The 21617-nt window shown below is 44.0% G+C and overlaps 1 pseudogene; it reads right to left on the reverse strand.

Annotated features, from left to right (window-relative positions):
• LOC111958770 (plectin-like) overlaps positions 1-21617 on the reverse strand; it is a 93738-nt pseudogene that overhangs the window by 12542 nt on the left and 59579 nt on the right.

Below are 21617 nucleotides of genomic sequence, written 5' to 3' on the forward strand. Positions count from 1 at the left end.
ATTTTTTTCCTGTCTTCCGCTTTCATTTTCTCAGCAGCTTTCTGTATTAGTGGAAGCAAATGGTAGAGAAAATATAAAAATTAAGCATGACAGGTTAAATGTTAATAGGTAGCTTAAAGATAGATAAATGTTCAGATGTCAATTCATTCAGGAGGATGCTGTTAAAGCAAGTTATCTTCAACAAAGACAACTCAAGGTAGAAACAAGTAAGATGGGAAATGGTTATGTAACAATTAATGTATGGAGACAAGACATCARAACAAAGTGAAGAACTCATGTGGCATGCAACTGTATCTTTTTCAATGTCGCTGTCCTTAAGGGAATTATTTTGTGATAACCCATTTTGCACAAGTGAAATAGTAAAGTGAATCTTTTTTTTKTTTTTTTWATAACCTATTTTCAGCTTGAAATTACTCAAAGTTGTTATTCAAAAATGACGTCACAATCGACCCGGCAACTAGTTAGTTTAAATTAATCTATTCACACCGTTAAACAACCTGTTATGATTTCTTGCACAACAATGCAATGTATTCTTTAGATCCCTATTACCAAGGAACTGGGCAGAATATGTGCAAAGTGGAAAGCAGGGATAGTACAAGGATAGTCTGAAAATGTAATAAGAAAATAGCACCTAAAGCCCATGCGAACACAGAATAAACGAGACATGGAWGTAAGGTGAATGTAACTAAATATGGAAATGTTTGACAGTTTAGGTGATGAATTGGAAGCCTGAGGGTATGGAAGGTAAGGCACATAAATGAGAGAATAGTGACTGGAGCGTCGTGGATTATTTACCTCTTTTTAACGCCCAAACAAGATAAGCATTCATCATGACAAAGCACTGGCAAGCAGTTAAGAGAAGCAAAGAAACAAACAAAACATTACGGTTAGAAAAGAACGGGAGACGGAGAGTGTGTGTTCATCTGAAAAAAGGAATGTCGAAGAACATGGCAGTCGGCCTGAAGCATACAGTGGGAGAGCTTAGATTGACATCTAAGAAAGAGTGGCCAATGAGAAAAATAGACATAGTGAAAGAAAGAACGCCCTTTGACAAAAATAATACGGCACYCCTCAATAAATGACATGAAAATGAATAGGCCAAAATACAAAATGTGCAAATCCTACGAATTGCATCTTCTAAACCACTGGAATTTCCTCTCATGCTCTCTGAAAATCGTTTGAGGATGCTCTCTTTCTTTTGCTTCAGACTGAACATGAACGTTTCATCAATTCATTGAATTTCGTGACAAGGCCACTACTGCTTATCAAAACAGTATGCAATTGTCATTGATGTTCATATAAATCGATACGTATCTACTCGGCCCTGGTTATTTTAAGGCACCATAAAAAAAAAAAATGAATGACACTCTAGCCACATTCTAATTGATCGTCCCTGGTTCTCATCTGAGAACAATGACACTTAGCACTAGGATTATTTTTGGAAMATCGTTCATATTTGCCGAATAGCTCCGCTTGGCCATCATTCTAAGAGATAGGACTTCCTGTCTGCTAGGTGCCCTAACATCCTGCGGCTACAGCACAGCATGCAAATGCCAATGTTCCAAACCATACTTTACCTCAAAATGAAAGAATATCATCCATACATTAATGTGTGCGTATGCATTTGTGCGTGCAAAAGAGTGATCATGCGTTTGTTTTTCATTGGTTGTCAATGGGTTAGGGTTAGGATATCCCAGTGTGTTGTCACGCACCTCCTCGCCCTCTAGGCGGCGCTGTGTCTCCGTGATGAACTTGATGTACTGACTGGTCAGAGTCATCAGCTCGCTGTAGCGGGTTCGTAGCGTCACATACTGATGGAGGAGAAATGAAACAGGGAACCTTTGATTTAGTGTGGGTCTGGCTTAAACTACGGATCTAAACTTCTCTCCTGACATTGCAAATGGTTGTCAGAGACTGACAACCTGCGTTCAGATTACACAAGTGGCACAGACCTCTTGAATGATGTTATCGGAGGCAGAATCCATTTTGGTTTTCTTCAGCGGCGAGAGAGGGTCCACCTGTGCTTTGTAGGCCACCAACTGGAGTTCATAATCCTAATAAAAAGAAACAGGATGTGTCAACACTAAACCTTATGAAATGAAGACATTTAAATAAAGCTGTATGTGAATGTAATAATGGTTTCCCGTGTTTGCACACTAATGTTGCGCATGCTTACCTTGATAGTGTCGATATACGCCTTCGCATATTTCTGACACTCGTCAACTTTCTCTTTGTTTTGCTCGATCTCTTCCAGAAGTTTCTATGTTGGGGGAAATAATCAGAATTAGTCTGGATGGGATTTCAAGGTGTGCCTGTGTATGTTCAACGATGAGAACTACACAAAACACACCTTTATAACATTCATAGTAGTATACAAAATAAGAAGTATAAAAAAAAGGTGTCAATGATTTATTTTCACAAAGTTCCAGAATGTTCAGTTGATCAGCTAAGCACCTGGAGCGATGCAGTGATGTAATGGACCCCTAATACTCCCCCATCAGTACCTTCTCCTGGGCCAGTTGCTCCTTCAGAGTCTTGCTGTCGCTGATGGACACGGCCTGGATCTTCTCCTGCCTCTGCTTGGCGTCACCGATCCACTGGATGAGCCAGTCGTAGCTCTCTCTGTAGTAACCCAGCTGGCGACCGAGCTGCTCRAGCTCCCGCTGACGCAGGTCCATCTGGGAGAACACAGCTTGCCAGCGGTCCTGGAGACCGGACAGGAGATGACGGTAGTGGTCCAACTCAGCGTCACGCTCACTGTGCACACGAGACATCTTCTCGCTCACGGCTGCCGCCTTTCCGAGCTCGCCCTCCAGAGAATCGAATGCAGGCTTTTCACCCTCCGCTTCAGCGCGCATTTTCTACAGGGAAAGAGACGGGAGGGAAGAGCAACAGTTAGCATGTTAAATAAGCTATCAATAAGTGTAGTTACATTTTTTTTCACAGAAGCAAGTTAAGCACGTCTCTTGTGTTTCATCACGTAAACAGTTTCTCTCTCTTTTTAAACCTGCCTTGTTTCCATGTTCATAATCCAAAGATATATATATATAAAACGCAAAAATACACAGGCGCTGGCTGTCAAGAAACCCGTAATGAATCCCACACAGTTCATTAATGTCCCAAAGCGCATGTGTTTTTAATGTAATAAACACCACAATCTATCTACTGAGTAGCGTTTATGCAAAAGCCTCTCCAGCTCCCTGGCTTGGAAAAAACGGACCAATTGTGTCATACAAAGAGGTGGTAAGTGTTCAGAGAACTGCGAACAAAAGCCCGGTTGTTCAGTGGAAACGTAACACGAGAATAAAGGCTGAGGCTGTGCCCAGTGCGGTCCAGTCAGTTCACCTTGAGCTGGGTGCGGTACACCTCCACCTCCTTGACGTCATTGGGAACCGTTTGGACCTCGCGCAGTCGCTGCTCGTACTTCTTCAGAACGCCCTCGGCCCCCTGCGTGTTGCGGATGACCACGTCCACCGTCTTCAGCCTTCAGGCAAGGAAAAGGAAATGTCAGTGGAGGAGGGATGGGAAGTGGCGTGAGAGATGTAATGCTGCTTAAATAGAATGTTGGATATTTCCCTTGCTTGTTCGTTGCTTTTGTCAGGGCAATAAGAACCCCAGAAATGGAAACTGGCTACACAAAGAACACCGACAGGTCAACTCACTTCTCTAGATAGACAGAGGAGAGGATGTAGGCATGGTCCATCTTCTTCAGGGTGAACTCCAGTTCAGAGCGCAGGACAGGCGCAGTGCTGGACTGCTGAGGAGTGGTACTCAGGACCTCCTCGGTCTTCACGGCCACCTGGTCCAGGTTCCTCTTGATGCCCTCAAGCTCCACTTGGACTTTCTGAAACGGGAGAAAAACAAACGCATGACGATTAAGATCAAGAAAGGACCAATAGCAAAACAAAGGGAGAAAATCTCCTCCGATTACAAAACTTCCACCGAGTATCATAATGCTGAACGAGTCCCCCCCTATCAGGCCCAAGGAAGCAGTGTGTTCCTGAGCCTGACCTGTGTGTGGACTCTCCGGGTGAGGAGCTGCCAGCGGTCTTGGTGGAGTAGCAGAGAAAGGATCCCCACTAGGCCCAYAGCCAGCAGGGTCCAGAGGAGCTGGATCAGCAGGCTGGGCAGTGGGCCTTCCAGCCAGTCACCCTCAGTCTCCATAGAGAAACACAGCCCAAGGACTTACTGGACACACTGAGCTTATACACTACTCTATTTTCCCTTTCTCTCTCTCTCTCTCTCTCTCGCGCTCTCTGTCTTACTCTCATGACTCGCCTTCTCCTCTCTCCCTCTTCCCCCCTCAGAGGCAGCGCAGAAGGCGGCGACCATGCCATTCCATTCCCTCCCTCTCTATCTACCTCTGCCCCGCCTATCCTCCCTTCCACTGAGTCAAAGTTCCTCTCTTTCCTGCTGCACTTGGCTCCCGTACAGTATGTATATCTCCTTTCTCAAGCCCCCTTCTTTCTCACATTTCTCTCCCCCACCGCAGAAAGCCCTATCCATAGCTGCAATCTGCTGTAATTAGGCCGCGCTGTCTCCTCTCTCGGTATTTCATTCCCTCTCTTTCAACCCCTCCCTCATTCTCTTTCTTCCTCATTCTCTCRCTCTCCTATTCTGTGTAGTGCTCTGTCCTGTTTCTGGTGCCAGTCTGTAGCTTGGTATCAGGGTTGGGGAGTAACYGATTACATGTAACTGATTACAAAAAAAACTAACTGTACGTTACGTGACCAGCTAAAATATCGCAATCGGATGACAGACGCTTTCGAAAAACGACTTACTTTTACATTCAAAAAGGACGTTTGTGAAAAAACGATTCTCAATGACATTCAAACCGGCATTGAAAAGTTCAAGCTACAGTATGTCTTCCAACGGTGCGAGTGCTGTCGGGAATCCAAAGATGATCCAACTTGACAGCAGATATCACTCACTATTGATATCTACATAGCGCACTGATTTGAATCACACTGGTGCTCTCTCATTTAGCTATTTGCACCTCACGGATTGTGGTGGTTGTGGATGGCTGTTCACAAATGGATGTGTGTATTTTAACACAACAGTGGTTGAATGAAATACGTTTAAGCCGCCTATCAATCATTGTTTTTGTGACCAGTGGACAGCCAGTGATAAATGCAAAATCACAAACAACAGAGTAGGCTAATAAGTCCTTCGTTTTGGGGTTATGCTCAGGTAAGACAATTTGGCTCATCTATATTTCCATGTCCTATTCTTGAAGATCAAGGGGTATTCAATTAATTGGAATGACAGGAAATCTGACAGACTTTGGTTTTTAATGTAAAGATATAGCCTAATAATATTATTATCTGTAGTAGAAAGCAATGGGTTAGAAGAAGCCTACATGCAACATCCATTTATGGCCAGCTATGTAAACGCTAACATTGATTTATCCTGCAATAGATGGCGGTAAATTGGTAATATGAAGGTTTGCCGCKTTCTAATGCATCTTCAGGGGGAAGTAACCTATTACAATTTTGGCCATGTAACTAATGGATTAGATTTAGAAAGTAACCTACCAAACCCTGCTTGGTATCACATTTTAGGTGCTTCCCCCTCCATAACAGTTTTACAGTAGCTCCTAAAAACACATTCAGGGTTCTTTATGACGCTATTCCCAGTGTTCAAATAAAACGTCATTGTTTTTTGGTGATTAACTTCGGTATCTGTTGTCCCATGGACACTAGCACTAGCACTGGATAAGAGCGTCTGCTAAATGACTTAAATGTAAATGTAAATGTAATGTGCCCCTCCCCTGCCGTTACCTTTACCTGTATATAGGTTATACTTTATTATCCTATATTTTTACAGGTTGATCCACTGAGCGTCTTTTTACAGAGGAGACCTGTCCAACAAATAGGTTAGACCTAAGTCACAACGTATTCTTTAGTTAGTACAGTGTAGGTACAGCACCTTCTGGTCGGTGGTCTTCTGGGCAGAGTCTTGGATGGGGTCCTTGTCCACGGGCTTGCGGATGCGGGCCACGGTACGAGCCTCGCAGTCCTCTATCCGTAGACGCAGGTCCTTGATCTGGGTGATGTAGGTCACACACATRGACTCGTCCTGCTCACCTGTGTGCAAGRGTGGACATTGTGGAGATCGGTTAGGGTGGTAAGAGTGTGGCACTAGTAGGTTGTGGGTTCAAGACCCACAGGGATCACATACTCAAAATGTACGTGCTCACTGTACTGTAAATCATTTCAGATAGAAGCGCCTGCGAAGTGGCAATAATAATACAATGATTATATTATCATGGTGAAGAGCTTAGGGCAGGATGGGTGTGGTCACTGCGGGTGTAGGTGTGGTAAGATAGAGGGTTGACTATAGTGTGGTGAAACCTTTCCCTTGTTTTCTTCCATGTACGTTCTTTACCTTGCAATACCTCACTGCTTTGAATGGAATTACAAGTGCAGATATTTACATACAGTTGAAGTCGGAAGTTTACATACCCTTAGGTCAACACATTTCTTGTTAACTATGGTTTTGGCAAGTCGGTTAGGACATCTACTTTGTGCATGACACAAGTAATTTTTCCAACAARTGTTTACAGACAGATTATTTCACTTATAATTCACTGTATCACAATTCCAGTGGGTCAGAAGTTTACATACACTAAGTTGACTGTGCCTCTAAACAGCTTGGAAAATTCCAGAAAATAATGTCATGGCTTTAGAAGCTTCTGATAGGCTAATTGACAGAATTTGAGTCAATTGGAGGTGTACCTGTGGATGTATTTCAAGGCCTACCTTCAAACTCAGTGCCTCTTTGCTTGACATTATGGAAAAATAAAAATAAATCAGCCAAGACCTCAGAAAAAAATTGTAGACCTCCACAAGTCTGGTTCATCCTTGTGAGCAATTTCCAAACGCCTGAAGGCACCACAAACAATAGTACGCAAGTATAAACACCATGGGACCACGCAGCCGTCATACCACTCAGGAAGGAGACTGTCTCTTATACACATCTAGATGTGTATAAGAGACAGGTGCAAAAGTATCTATATCCACAGTAAAATGAATCCTATATTGACATAACCTGAAAGGCCGCTCAGCAAGGAAGAAGCCACTGCTCCAAAACTGCCATAAAAAAAAGCCAGACTACAGTTTGCAACTGCACATGGGGACAAAGATCGTACTTTTGTAGAAAGGTCCTCTGGTCTGATGAAACAAAAATAGAACTGTTTGGCCATAATGACCATCGTTATGTTTGGAGGAAAAAGGGGGAGGCTTGCAAGCCGAAGAACACCATCCCAACCGTGAAGCACGGGGGTGGCAGCATCATGTTGTGGGGGTGCTTTGCTGCAGGAGGGACTGGTGCACTTCACAAAATAAATGGCATCATGAGGAAGAAAATGATGTGGATATATTGAAGCAACATCTCAAGACATCAGTCAGGAAGTTAAAGTTTGGTTGCAAATGGGTCTTCCAATTGGACAATGACCCCAAGCATACTTCCAAAGTGTGGCAAAATGGCTTAAGGACAACAAAGTCAAGGTATTGACCTCTGACCTCAATCCCATAGAAAATTTGTGGGCAGAACTGAAAAAGTGTGTGCGAGCAAGGAGGCCTAKAAACCTGACTCAGTTACACCAGCTCTGTCAGGAGGAATGGGCCAAAATTCACCCAACTTATTGTGGGAAGCTTGTGAAAGGCTACCCGAAACGTTTGACCCAAGTTAAAAAAAATTAAGGCAATGCTACCAAGTACTAATTGAGTGTATGTAAACTTCTGACCCACTGGGAATGTGATGAAAGAAATAAAAGCTGAAATAAATCATTCTCTCTACTATTATTCTGACATTTCACATTCTTAAAATAAAGTGGTGATCCTAAATGACCTAAGACAGCGAATTTTTACTAGGATTAAATGTCAGGAATTGTGAAAAACTGAGTTTAAATGTATTTGGCTAAGGTGTATGTAAACTTCCGACTTCAACTGTACATACATACATACACACTTTTGTGCAGTGTATTCATATGGTTCGTGATCAGACATGCATGTGTTCACATGTAGTGTGTCACACACACACACACACAGGTTGATATGCATTCAAACAAAGCATATTGCATTACAAATGACCCACTGTGCAGTGGTATCTCTACACACAGCAAACCACAGCTTGACCACTACCTGAATGTTTTTTTCTAAAGCACTATATTGCATAACAAAAAAAACAAACCAAGCCACATTGGAAACAGGAAATGGACAAAAAAAGACCAAAAATATCGTGCACTCACTCAAAAGCTGTAAGAGCTAGCGAAAGCATTGCTATTAATGTGAACACTGTAAGTTGATGGGGTTGGAGTGACGGAAACAACAAATCGTTCATTTTTGGACGTGCCAACCATCCATAGTTCAAAAGCATGGCGGTTCAKTGTTGCCTGTGTGAATTATAGCTTAGCGTGACACACTCACCTTTGGTTTTAACCACTGGTCCTGAAAGGTGAATTTGACAGTTACCCAATGTTGCTGAACTGGTGTACAGTAACACGCCTTTCACCCCTGACTACACACATCCACTGTAAAAAAAGACTGTTTGCTGGTGGTACTCAGAGAAGGAGAGRAGATGCCACCCTTACTGAGATCAAAACTTTATTTTACAGCCCGTTGTTTATTAGGTAATTACTTATAAATTATTTGTCAAACCAGGTAGTCACCAAACCAGAAAGTACCCACTAATACCCCATTCGTTTCTTAGTTAATACCATGTCAACACCAGGTAAGTACCAGGCTGTAAAATAAAGGGTTACAGAGGTTTGTTGTGTCTGTTCGTGAGTATGTAGGTGGAACTGACCTTTCTCCACAGAGCGCAGAAGGTTGTCGTAGTACTGTGTGGTCTTCGAGTAGTCGCCCTCGATCTGCATACGGTCGTGTGGGCCAAACAGCTGGGAATCCTGACTGTCACGCATGAAGTCCTGATAGTGAAGCTCCAGGTTCCTCATAATCAGCCTGTACTCCTCCACCTTCATGGTCTTAAACTAGAGAGGGAAGAGAGGGAAGAGAGAGAGAGAGGGAGGAGAGTGGAAAGAAATAGGGTGAAAAGGAGAGAAGACAGAGAGAGAAGAAGAGGCAGGAGAGAGGGGGGATAAGAGGGAGAGGTAGAATAAGGAGAGAGGTAAGTAAATAGTCAATCTAAAACATGTTCATCTTTAATCGTTATAATCTTTCAAAACCTCCTCCGTGTGAGAGGAACCGATCAGAATTGCCTGTCAATTTGTCACTGTCATTCTGCCCGTGTACCCTGCCTGCATCACAACCTGCTTTAGGCGGTTACATTTGATAAAAATCAAATCTACTATACAATCAAGGCTTTTAGTTGGTTTGTTACGTAATACAAAACAAGCTTTGGTAGACACCGCTCTTTACTGTCAGTATAACAGCATAAGAACGTTCCCCGCCGWTAATTCCATTTGGAAACCCATGAGGTTTTCTAACTCAATAAAACACTCGTCCATGTTTACATGGTCTGCTCTATAAATAACAGCGCTCGAGACTCAACCTCACCGTAAAGCAACAAAGGCATGGCAAATCTCCRCGTTCGATTCAGTACACTTACAGTGACACCAACAGGGTGACCACTTGACTCCCTCTCACAGGGTCACTGATTGGCTGTCTGTGACGACCACGTTGAACTTAAAATAGTGCACGTCTAAGCTTCAAAACAGTTAACTAACGTCAAACTATTCCAATGACTATATATCTTTCTCCGTTTTTTCCCCCCTCCGAGATGAAGAATAAAAACCCAGATGACTAGCGTTTACCATGGTGATGTTCCAGGTACGTATCTGTGTGARGTCTCTCGTCAGGTACTGCCAGGAAAGCATGCTCTTCATGTCCACATGCATTCTCTGCCACAGGACCAGCATCGACTGGTGACCAGAGTCCAGACTGYGGTAGGAGACAGAAGGGAGTGTTACTGCACTGTAAAACAAATATAACTAAAGCCCAGAGTTTTATCAAGGCTAGGTCACGAAAAAACAGCCTGGTCCCAGATCTGTTTGTGTCATCTTGCCAACTCCTATGGTCATTGTGACGGAAGACGGCGCAAACAGATATGGGACGTGGCAACAACAAAAAAAGAAAAACGGGCTCCGCGTGATCCATTGATGGAGAGCGCTGTGTATTGATGTAAGAGTCTCACCTGGACACACTGTCCATAGCCTCCTTGTTGACAGGTGGAACCAGGAAGCAGACTGAAGGCACCACCGCCTCAATGCCTGAGCGGTTCAGGACCTTCCACTTGTTGGGCTGTGGGGAGTTGTTGATGAGAGCACACTCCTCTACCTTGTGGACGGTGATCTGCACAGAGAGACGGAGGACATGAGACGTTACAGTCCACGGACGGATGGATGGTGGATGGCTAGACCAGCATGAATGAACGAACCAGGAAGAATGAATGAATGAAGAACGAACAAACAAATGAATGACCAAACAAACCAAAAGGAAGTATCTACTTCCTCTACATACGTAGAGCCGTTATTCCTACACCAGATACCTTCAAAAGGTGATGATAAAGACGATATGCTTACCTCCATCTGTTTGAAGTCACACACGGCCTGGATGGGCAGTTTGCCCTTGATGGACTTGGTGGGGTTACGGGGTTTCAGCTGGATTACGGTCTTGGCCCTCTTGTTCAGGCCGGCCACGTGAGTCTTAAACTCGTTCAGCTGTTCCTTCTCCTCCTGGTGAAGAAGGGAAATAATTCAACATCTTCAGGAAAAAGARGGCACAAAAAGATAAGAGTTTCCTGSTTTGCTTTCMCTGCATTTGAGCGACTAAAGTCCTGCCTACGAGACGAGGGGCCCATATTCATAAAGTATCTCAGAGTAAGAGTACTGATCTAGGATCTGTGTACCCCCTTTTCCATTCATCATATARAAAAAGCAGACCTGATACTAGATCCGCAGTCCTACTCTCACGATTTATGTATACGGGTCCAGAGCTAGGTGACCTCATGTTTTATGGGAGCACAAACACACGTAGACAGTCCAACTGTGTATTAGGCTACGTACCATCGCATCCTGCAGCAGGTCCTCTAGTCGCGTGGCCGTAGTGGCGCGATCGCAGCTGTACTTCTTCTTCATCGTCTCCTGCATCTTCTTCATCCTCTCCTCAGCTTCTTTCACGTCCGAAAAGAACTGCGAAGAAGCACAAGAAGATAAGGGGCGTGTGTATTGAACAATAACARGAGAACGTCAACAATTGTGTTTGGAACTATTACTTATAGAACCATGCAGGTTTATGAGCTATTTTGAAAATTATTCTGAGCATCCAAACCTGGTAGTAAGCTGTGTTCTCTTTGAGGTGAGCCTCGATGCAACAACACAGCTGGAGGATCCAGCTCCACTGAGTCTGCAGGGCTGCTGTGAAGGCCTGGAAATTAAAGGGGGACAAGAGTTGGGCAAAACAGGGTCGTGTTCATTAGGCACCAAGCGGAGGAATACTGACTGAAACAGGGAGGGACTACCTGAACTTGTCCAATAAGACATGCTTGTTTTTAGTTGCAAAACAATCTACTACGGTATGCAGTTCTGTGTACTAATGCATACATCCAGGTTTACCCTGCTATTYCACATGGAGACCACTAGGGGGTAGTGTAGTGCTCACCTCCACTGTTTTCTTGCCAGGGTGGCCCTCCTTCAGCATCTTGTCTCCTGTGGCCTGGATGTCGTTGACCTTTTTCTCTCTCAGCTCCAGCTCACGCATCAGACCCTTCAGAATCAAAATGAGCTATCAATGAGCTATCAACAGCCTTACATTCAGATGAGCACTACTCCAGAGTTTGGAAGTACTGTATGATCTATTCAATCTTTTTCTAGGCCTCAGAAAATGTGCACTTCAACAACCAAGCTGTCTCAACAGCATTTTCTGATATATTTTTTCAAGTTCTGTGTTTGTTTTTCTGACCTACCGAGTAYTTGTCTTTCTTGGCAGTCATGTTGGTGTTGCGGTCGCTCCAGTCGTAGTTGACCTCCTCCTCCTCRTTGTCGTTGAGCCACATCAGCTCCTTGGTTGCCGCGCTGACAAACACATAGAGCGAGTCCAGGTTACGCAGACGAGACTTGGAGGAGTTCTGGGAGAGAGCGGTGAAAGAGGGAAGATTAGATTACATACTGTATGTGTGCATTTATGAGAATACAASTATTACTAATCCTGGTGGTAGTTGACCCATAACAGCATCTTTACCCAAAAATATMACATTTAACACTAAATAACGCTTCTGAATAAAGATCTTACCAGCAGCTTGGCATACTGAAGGTCCAGTTTGCCCAGGTATTGACTGTACGTCCCCTTACTGACTGGGGATAGCTGGCTCTGAGGGACACAAGAGACACACAGGCCACATCAATGTAATGTCACAGTCAGAGAGGATCTAGCACTTGAGGATGGTAATGKACGTATATAATGTCTCCATTCCCTCGGATCGAATACAAAGTACATGATATAAACTCATTGAAAGTGTAATGGAAATAAATGGAGATATAGAGAGTCTATGAAACAAAGTTATTATAACACCCCACTAAAACATATTTCACCTTTGCCCCTTTAAGGTCTAGTACCTCGTCAGCCTTGGCCCGTTCGATCTTGGKGCGGAAGTCCTCCACGGTCTGGTGCAGGCCCCGGTGGCTGCCCAGCTGAGACTCCYCGGTGGGCAGGTCCGAGCCCCACTCGGCCTCGTCAATCCGCCTCTGACTCTCCTCCACCCAGGTCAGCAGGTCCTGGGCGTAGCGCAGGGTCACCTCGTCCAGCTCAGGACGCACCCTGGAGGACGACTGCTGGATYGTCTGGGTCTGGATCATCTGGGTGGTCGTCACCTGCGACTTGAGACGCAGGTTGTAATCGGTGCGCAGGTTCACAAGGCGCTCGTGGAGGCGGTATACCCTGTGGGAACGACGTGCATTTGACAGGTAAGTGTTCTGTCCTGTAACACATTTCTTCAAWTAAATGACTATGGTTATGAAACAAGCTTAGGTTTCAATCAGCGTTCATGACTACAGGAGGAGGGGATATCATTTATCATTTAGAGAAAATTGTTATCCTAACGAAGCAYATCGCTGTAATCGATCAATGTATATAATATAATCGAATAGAAAATAGATACTTTATTATCCGTTTTGTGAGAAACTGAAACGGCCAACTCACCTGCGGTACATCTGCTCGGCCTGCAGGTGGCGCCCATCTTTGAGCAGCTGCACGTCGTTGAAGAGCAGGCGGATCATGCCGTCTGCCTTGTCCAGGTCCCGCCCCACCTCGGCAGTGTGCTGAGCCGGCTTCCCTGCATTCAGGAGACGGATGTCCTAGAGGGAGGAGGGCATACCAATATTAATGTCATTAACCTATGAGCTTTCGAAAGCGAGAAGGTAAAGGGTTTCAATGATTGACAGACAAGTAATGCTTCCTCCACTTTAAGGATTTCATGGCTTTCCAAACTTGTTGGAGATCAGTTCAGAGCTTCATTTTGTTATGTGAGACTGTATCCAGCCCACKTCACYCTGTTGTATGGCAGGAMAGGGAATACCYTTCTGATTGGAGCATTTTCGCTGGTGATGACTGGACACATTGGTTTTGAATGAGGTAGTAAAGAGACAACTAATGATTTTCTAACTGGAGCATATGACTTACCCGGTATGAGTCATTTGACCCAATCACTGGCCTATAGCAACTTTACATAATTGAGGACAATGGCTGTCCTTAGTTTCCCCCAGCTCTAGCCACAGCCTGTCCCGACTCCAGCCTCATTCCCAGCCCCAATCCCAGCTCAAGCCRCAGRCCCAGRCRCAGRCMCAGMCMCAMMCRCAMRCCCAGRCCCAGCCTCAGTCYCAGGCTCATTCCCAGGCCCAGCCTCAGGCCTCACTGTACTGTCAGAGTGTTAGTGGTCCAAGACTCACCGTCTGCAGCAGGGTGTCCAGCTGGTTGAGCTGCTCCTCACACACACCTGACTCCATCTGGACTTTACTGACGATCCTCTGGAGTCTCTCTAGCCTGAGGGAAGAGAAGAGGAGCGTCAACACTGATCTGGTCAAAGCATTTTTAGCAAACATACCAGGTCAGGATCAACGCGGACCTGGGTATAGAATTTCACTTCTGTACCATGCTAAAAGTGAATGAATCAATAGAATAAAAAAATAATAATAATGTTTTATGTCACGATTAAGAATATCAAGTATCAAATATAACATATTCCTTGCTTGGCCACAGCTAAAAACATCATAACATAGTAACACAACTCCCACAACAGCACAATCACTGAAAGTCCGGAACAAGACACTTACGGCCTCTTTGAATGCAGCAGGTACTCTACTCTATAAGGGTCCGTCACAAATGCCATGCTCTTGTCCCTATGCTCTCCCTTTTAAAGTCCCAGGTAGAGCGGTGGCTCTTCTTAACACAGTCCCATAGTGTCACAGGAATTCTCTCCCAACCTTGGCAGCGACAACAAATGTCTGCTGGGCTTGTTCAGCCWTTCCTCATCCCAGTTCATGAATAAGGCTGCCCAGACAGAGCGCTGCCCAGTCTGATGAACTTAGTCGAAACTAGCGAACGATGACTGCCCATTACACTGAACATGGACCAGGCAAACAAGACTGTCTCGTGACAGTGGACCAGCCCYTTTCAAGACAACTTGCAACGCAACATCCCTCCAGCTACCTAGCCTTATGATATCGATAACATTGGCATTTGATGTCTTCTGACAGATAATCATATCGGATTACGTTGACAAGAATACATTTTGTAAAATCCGGGTGAACAGAGGATGAACAGTGAACAGAGGATGCCTTTCTTTGCAATCCCTTCATTTGCAAAGGGAAAGCCTGATTCAATCATAACATCTGGATATGGAGACTCCGAATGAGGGGAGATGGGTAATAGAATTACTGTGCATTACTTCGCTTCAGAGGTTGTTCTTGCAGCTGTTTAAAACGGCACATGGTCCAATAAATAGAATCGGCTTGATAAGAATTCATCGGTCACTTTCTGTGGTTTTCATATGAATCATGATTCATTCGCTGTAAGTAGATTGCACTCGTCAACGGTCTGATATTCTAATCTACGCTTTGTGGTGCTACTCAAATCAAAGAAACTAGTGGAAACTTCCATCTAAAGTCAAGTCATCCCTGAAGAACTTGGGAGAAACCAGGCAGGACAGTGTCCAAGCCCCTTACGGCATCATAGATGGCGAACCTCAGGCGTGCCAATGGTATTACTGTTCAAGAGGAGCTGGCTCTAGACAAACCACAGCCTAAACAAGGTCCCAGAGCAGTGCAACTCAGGTAAAACTGGGTTTAATGGAGTTAGTTATCCAGGATGCTCTCACACAGACCAACGAATCAATGACCGGTCTTGTGTCAAACAATAACATATTCTTCCCATTTTGTAAAATGAAGATTTTTTTTCTAACAAAACAGGCAGAAACTAACAAGGTCACTTGAAGAGAGTAGATATATAGTAAACAAAAATATAAACGATATACGAAATATAAGCAACAATTTAATTCATTTTACGGAGTTCATATGAGGAAATCAGTCAATTGAATTAATAAATTCATTAGGCCCTAATATATAGATTTCACATGACTGGGAGTACAGATACGCATCTGTTGTTCACAGATACCTTTAAAAAAATGGACCTTACAATGGGCCTTAGTATCTCTTCATGATATTTTTGTGCATTCAAACTGCCATCGATAAAATGCAATTGTGTTTGTTGTCCGTAGCTTATGCCTGCCCATACCATAATCCCACCTCCACCGTGGGGCACTCTGTTCACAACGTTGACATCAGCAAATCCCTCGCCCACACGGCGGCATACGCGTGGGCCTGCGGTTGTGAGGCCGGTTGGACGCACTGCCAAATTCTCTAAAACGACGTTGGAGGCGGCTTATAAAGAAATGAACATTCAATTCTCTGGCAACAGCTCTGGTGGACATTCCTGAAGTCAGCATGCCAATTGCACACTCCCTCAAAACGTTAGACATCTGTGGTATTGAGATTTGTGACAAAACTGCACATTTTAGAGTGGCCTTTAATTGTCCCCAGCACAAGGTGCACCTGTGTAATGATCATGGTGTTTAATCAGATTATTAATATGCCACACCTGTCAGYTGGATGGATTATCTTGGCATCCCCATTAACAGGGATGTAAACTAATTTGTGCACAGAATTTGAGAGAAATATGCTTTTTTGTGCGTATGGAACATTTCTGGGATCTTTTATTTCAGCTCATGAAACATGGGACCAAGACTTTTACATGTTGCGTTTGTATTTTTGGTCAGTMTAGATCCAGATGAGGATTGATGGACTCGGGAATAATATGGCCAGACATTGATATCCACCACACAGCTTCACTCACTCACCTCTCAAACTCTATCCTGAGCAGTCGTTCTCTCTCAAGGATGGCCACGTGCAGACGGCCCCATTCCTTCTCCACATCAATTGGATGGTAGCCRGGAGGAACCTTGACCTGACCAGCATGCACTGCACTCTGTAGAGGGGGTGGTGTAAAATAATGAGTGTTGGACCTCTAGCCACAAATCAGACAACCACTTTTATCTATCTATATCAATCTATCAAATATAGAGTATAATGGAATGGGATACCATAGAGTAGAGTAGAATACAATAAAATAGAATCGAATAGACTAGAATGCAAATAGAATAGAAAATAATAGAATAGAAGCTCTGTGCATGGCTAACCTCAAAGGACTGGTAGATGAGTTTGGAACGGTGCTTGTCGGCCTCCTTTGCAGGCAGTTCTGTCTCTTTGAACTTCAAGAACTGACGCCACAGGATCTGAAAGAGAGAGAGAGACAGGATGAAGGAGACATTTTTTTTACCGTTCCTGAACGGTCACAAAGGGGAAATTGACGTAGACAAATTAAATATGTATGTGCAGTGAAATGTGTTGTTTTACAGGGTTAGCTATAGCAGTACGGCACCCCTGGAGCAAATGACCTGTTAAGTGCCTTGCATCAAGGATACTCATCAGCAGATTTGTTCACGATGTGTCGGCTCAGGTATGCGAACCAGCGACATTTTTGGTTCCGGCCCAAACACTCGTAAGCCGCTAGGCTTATTCCATCCATATTTACGATCTTTACATTACATTTTAGTATTTACAGACGCTCTTATCGCAGAGCGACTTTGACAGAATTGGTGGCGTTCACCGTTATTGTTTCTATCCAGTGAGAACAACCACTTTACAATAGTGCATCTAACTCTTTTAGCGCGGGGGGGGGTTAGAAGGGTTAGACTTATATCCTCCTAGGTATATTCCTTAAAGAGCCAGGTAGGTTTTCAGGTGTCTCCGGAAGGGATGGTTGATTGACTCCGCTGATATGACCTAGGCGTCGTGAGGGAGTTTGTTCCACACATATGTATCTTGTGATCAATCCATCCTACTCTTGCTCCTTTTTAAAATGCTACATGACACTAAACAGGTTGATGACAATTCTATTTCAAGACAGTCAATTCAGAAAGTAAACTGAAATTCCATTTGAAATGGAATTGACCCCAACCACGACAGCAGTACTTATTCAAACTGCTTCCATTGACTCTAGTCTGGAGATGATTCTGCTTCCAATTGACTCTAGTCTAGGAGATGATTCTGCTTCCATTGACTCTAGTCCAGGAGATGATTCTGCTTCCATTGACTCTAGTCTAGGTGATGATTCTGCTTCCATTGACCTCTAGTCCAGGAATGATTCTGCTTCCATTGACTCTAGTCCAGGAGATGAGCTGCTATCCTATTGACTTTAGTCTAGGAGATGATTTCTAGCCTTCCATTGACTCTAGTCTAGTGATGATTCTGTCATACAGTTAGATGGTCTGCCATGTCATCGATCTGTTCCTTGACTCTAGTCTAGAGATTGATTCTCTCTCCATCTTGACTCTGTCTGAGATGATTCTGGCTCCATTGACTCTCAGCTAGGAGATAATTCTGCTGTCCATTGACGTCTAGTCTAGGAGAGTGATTTCTGCTTCCATTGACTCTCGTCTAGGAGATGATCTGCCTCTCCTATTGACTCTATGTCAGGACGATGATTCTTGCTTCCATTGACCTCTAGTTCCATGGAGGATGATTCTGCTTCCCATTGACTCTAGTCCAGGAGTGATTCGTTCCATGACTCTAGTCCAGGAGATGATTCTGCTTCCATTGACTCTAGTCGGATGATGCCCTGTTAGGAATGATTCTCGCTTCCATTACTCTAGTCTGAGTGATTGCATGACTCTAGTCTAAGATATCTGTTCCATTGACTCTAGTCTAGAGTATGATTCTCGCTTCTTGGTGTAAACTAGCACTTCTTGATTGAGAGTGAGTTGGACATGTTTAACATTTCTTACACGGGGCTGTTACTTGAGAATAGATTTGTAGAACCTTTTGTAGGTTTATAACATGTTCCCATGTCCTTAATTCACACAGATACACACAGAGCTRGACCTTTTCAATTGGCCATWAAAAAAATGGGATTACCTAAATTCAATATGGTAGCGAGATCAATAACGTGGCTAACCCGATTATTCTGACACCTTCCCAAATAAAAACTCAAGCTAACAAAGAWAAGGGCTGTTGAAAAGTACACATAGAAAAGTCAGACGCCTTATTAGAAGACGCAGACGGGGTATCAACACAAATAGAAAAATAGAAACAAATCGAGACTTGCGATACTGCTTTTGTCTGTATTTGGGAACCATTTTCTAGGAAAAAGAGATCTTGGAACTAGACTAGCTTGAAGCACAATATACGCAGCCGTGTACTACTCATTCTGATAACGCCATTCTGCCATATAATAGGTGTTCGAGTTGCTGAAGGAAATTTGACACAGAGGTGCGTCCTCCTCTGTTTGACTGTACAAGATTTGGAAACTGATTACAGCAACTGATAGGATTAACACTTGTTTTATACATTATCCAATAGGAGAACTTAGATGACCTAGCCTTTTGTCTGACAGMRCCCTTTGTCTCCACAGAGAAAGTRGCAGGCACGCTAGCCAGGGAARGYGGAGGGGCAGTACGGAAGATTCCGCCGAGGATTAGGTAGAATAATGTGTGTCTTCAGGTCTGRTTTTCTCAGCTCCAGTGCCACCCACCCAGATGCCACACAATGCAACCACACAAGACAATGCAATCTCTAGACTGTAATTGCTCTGTTTGATGTGGGATCGAATGGCAGAGCTAGCTGCTTGTTCATAATATATATATATATTTTTTTTTTTACCTTTATTTAACCAATCCCAGTCACAACAGCCCTACTAGTAACTGTCCAGGTAGGAGACTCACCTCTATCTCCTCATAGCTGCCTGGGAACCTCCTCTCCCCGAAGATAACGACATGGTGGCTTATCCACTGCCGAATGATAGTGACCAGCTCATAGTACTCGGTCCAGCGCAGCTCCAGCTCCTGTAGCACAGGACACAGCAGACAACGACGGGGTTGAACGACAGACAGCCAAGAGCCTTTCTCCTGGAGAGCCATGATAACTCGCCTGCTCACACACCACCCTCACTCAATTAGGTGTCAACAGGCCCAGCCTTGTGTGGCTGGACAAGGAGCAGAGTGTGAGTGAGTGAATGTTGTTACTGATTGTCCCGTTGACAATATTGATTGTTATTACGCTTTGGCAATATGTACAGTACAATGTRACATCATGCCAATAAAGCCGATTTTATTGAAAGAGACAAAGAGAATGATAATGTAGTGTGTGTGTACGTGKATTAGTACACACATGTGCAATAAYCAAAAGTTCCCTCCTTTACAAAAGTTCCCTACTTTACCTTTACTGAGTACATCTTTAGTTAGCATTGGAGTACAAATGGCACTCTAAAATCTGTTTRGGCAATACAATACAATACAGTACACCATTCTGCTTTTCCAACAGCTCTCTTCTGTGTGCTGTGATCATGCTGTGGTGTGAGAGGGGGGTTTATTGGGTAGAAAGTCCTTTGAGTTAAACACAGAATGTTGCTAATTTCCTGCATTTAGGATGGCAGGACTTCTATTGTAGTTCCAAACTGGAGCGACTCTTGCTGTCAGTGTCAACAAAGCAATTACATGTTCTGACTGTCACAAGCCATAATCCAGGAGTTTCCCTGAATGAACTCTCATTGAAAGTAGGTTTGAATGCAATAGCAGTGGCTTATAGCGTGTCCTTTTTGAATTGATCAATTTGAGTCTCGGACATGAGGTGTCCAGTTCGTGAGTATGTCAGGTTTAAGGGACAATCTTGTAAAAAAAAATAATGACGTGTTCAGAGATCAGCGGCGGTCAGAAGTGCACTCACGTTAGCCTGGATTCCATCATGGACGTCCCGGGGCATGGCATCATACAGGGACGACACGTAGGTGATGATGGACTTCTCATCAGGATGTGGCACGTCAACATCTGGGAAAATAATGTGTGTTTATAGTTTTTTTTTTCACATCGAAAGAGGAATGGAGATGTTGCAAATACCAAAAACGGAATGAAGTACTTTGAGGTACTTAATTAGTTACTTTGTACATTAGTTACTTTGTACATTAGTTACTTTATCAGTTACTTTGTAAAAAAAATAATTAGGATGAGGACCTTTCATTGTATAACAAAAAGTGAACCCAATCATTAGCTGGTATGTGAAGATGTGCGTAAGCGTTAGTTATACACCTAGATCATGTTCATGGTGGATTTGGAGAAAGGAGTGAGCTATCAACATATTTGATTGGACACGGCTCATACAGTACAGCAGCACTGAAGGGTATGGGGGGGGTAGCGGGTGGGGGGGGTGGGGCTCTTCAAGTTCCATCTGGAGTCTCTCACCCCTGACTCTTCTTCCATTAAATAGCAAAAGTACAAAATTAGGTGGGACGTGGTTGGAGAACTTGGGGTGCATTCACTAGGAACAAAACAGAAGCAAACAACAAAACGGGGAGGGAATTTGCCGAATAGAAACTACTGTTTACGTTGGAAAAAACGTTTTCCGTTTGCGAAAACATTTTGCAACTCTTTGCTACAGTGTGCACTTCTGATCCCACCCCTGGTGATGAGGTCAGCCATCGTCACGTGTACATGTACTGAAGGYTCGCTGTGCCGTCTTACCCTCCGGATCCAACAGACGCGTCACGCCCAGGTCCTTCTCGGCCACGTTGAAGGCGTACTCCAGGTTCTGCGCGTTGGTCTGGCGGTACACCTTACTCATGTCAATGAGTCTAGGCCTGAGGAGACAGAASCATGGGACATCCYTCACGATTYGTGTAAAGGCAGTGTAGACAGGCGAGGAGGGTATAAGGACTGGCCGGGCAGACACTGATAATTCCTACCTACCATATCGCTTGTCCTAAAAAAATGCCACGTCTGTATGTCAGAAATCTGTAGTGAACACCTGCTTTCCCTGGGGTGCTTGGCATCTATATACGAACGGAATGTTACATGGYGCTGCAGCAGACAACCAGGGCAGCCATGTTTCAAATTAGATAAGCACCTACACTCGCTCCCCGTTACTATCCTCTCCGTGGTGCAGATGAGGGTAAGTGAACAGAAAATAGACATAAGGAAACATTCAAAGCATACTGTTACTCAAATTCAATTCTTGACCAATGTAAACATTACAACAACAAACAAAAAAATTCTCAGCA

This window comes from Salvelinus sp. IW2-2015, linkage group LG35 (genome assembly GCF_002910315.2).
Source record: "Salvelinus sp. IW2-2015 linkage group LG35, ASM291031v2, whole genome shotgun sequence".
NCBI lineage: Eukaryota > Metazoa > Chordata > Actinopteri > Salmoniformes > Salmonidae > Salvelinus > Salvelinus sp. IW2-2015.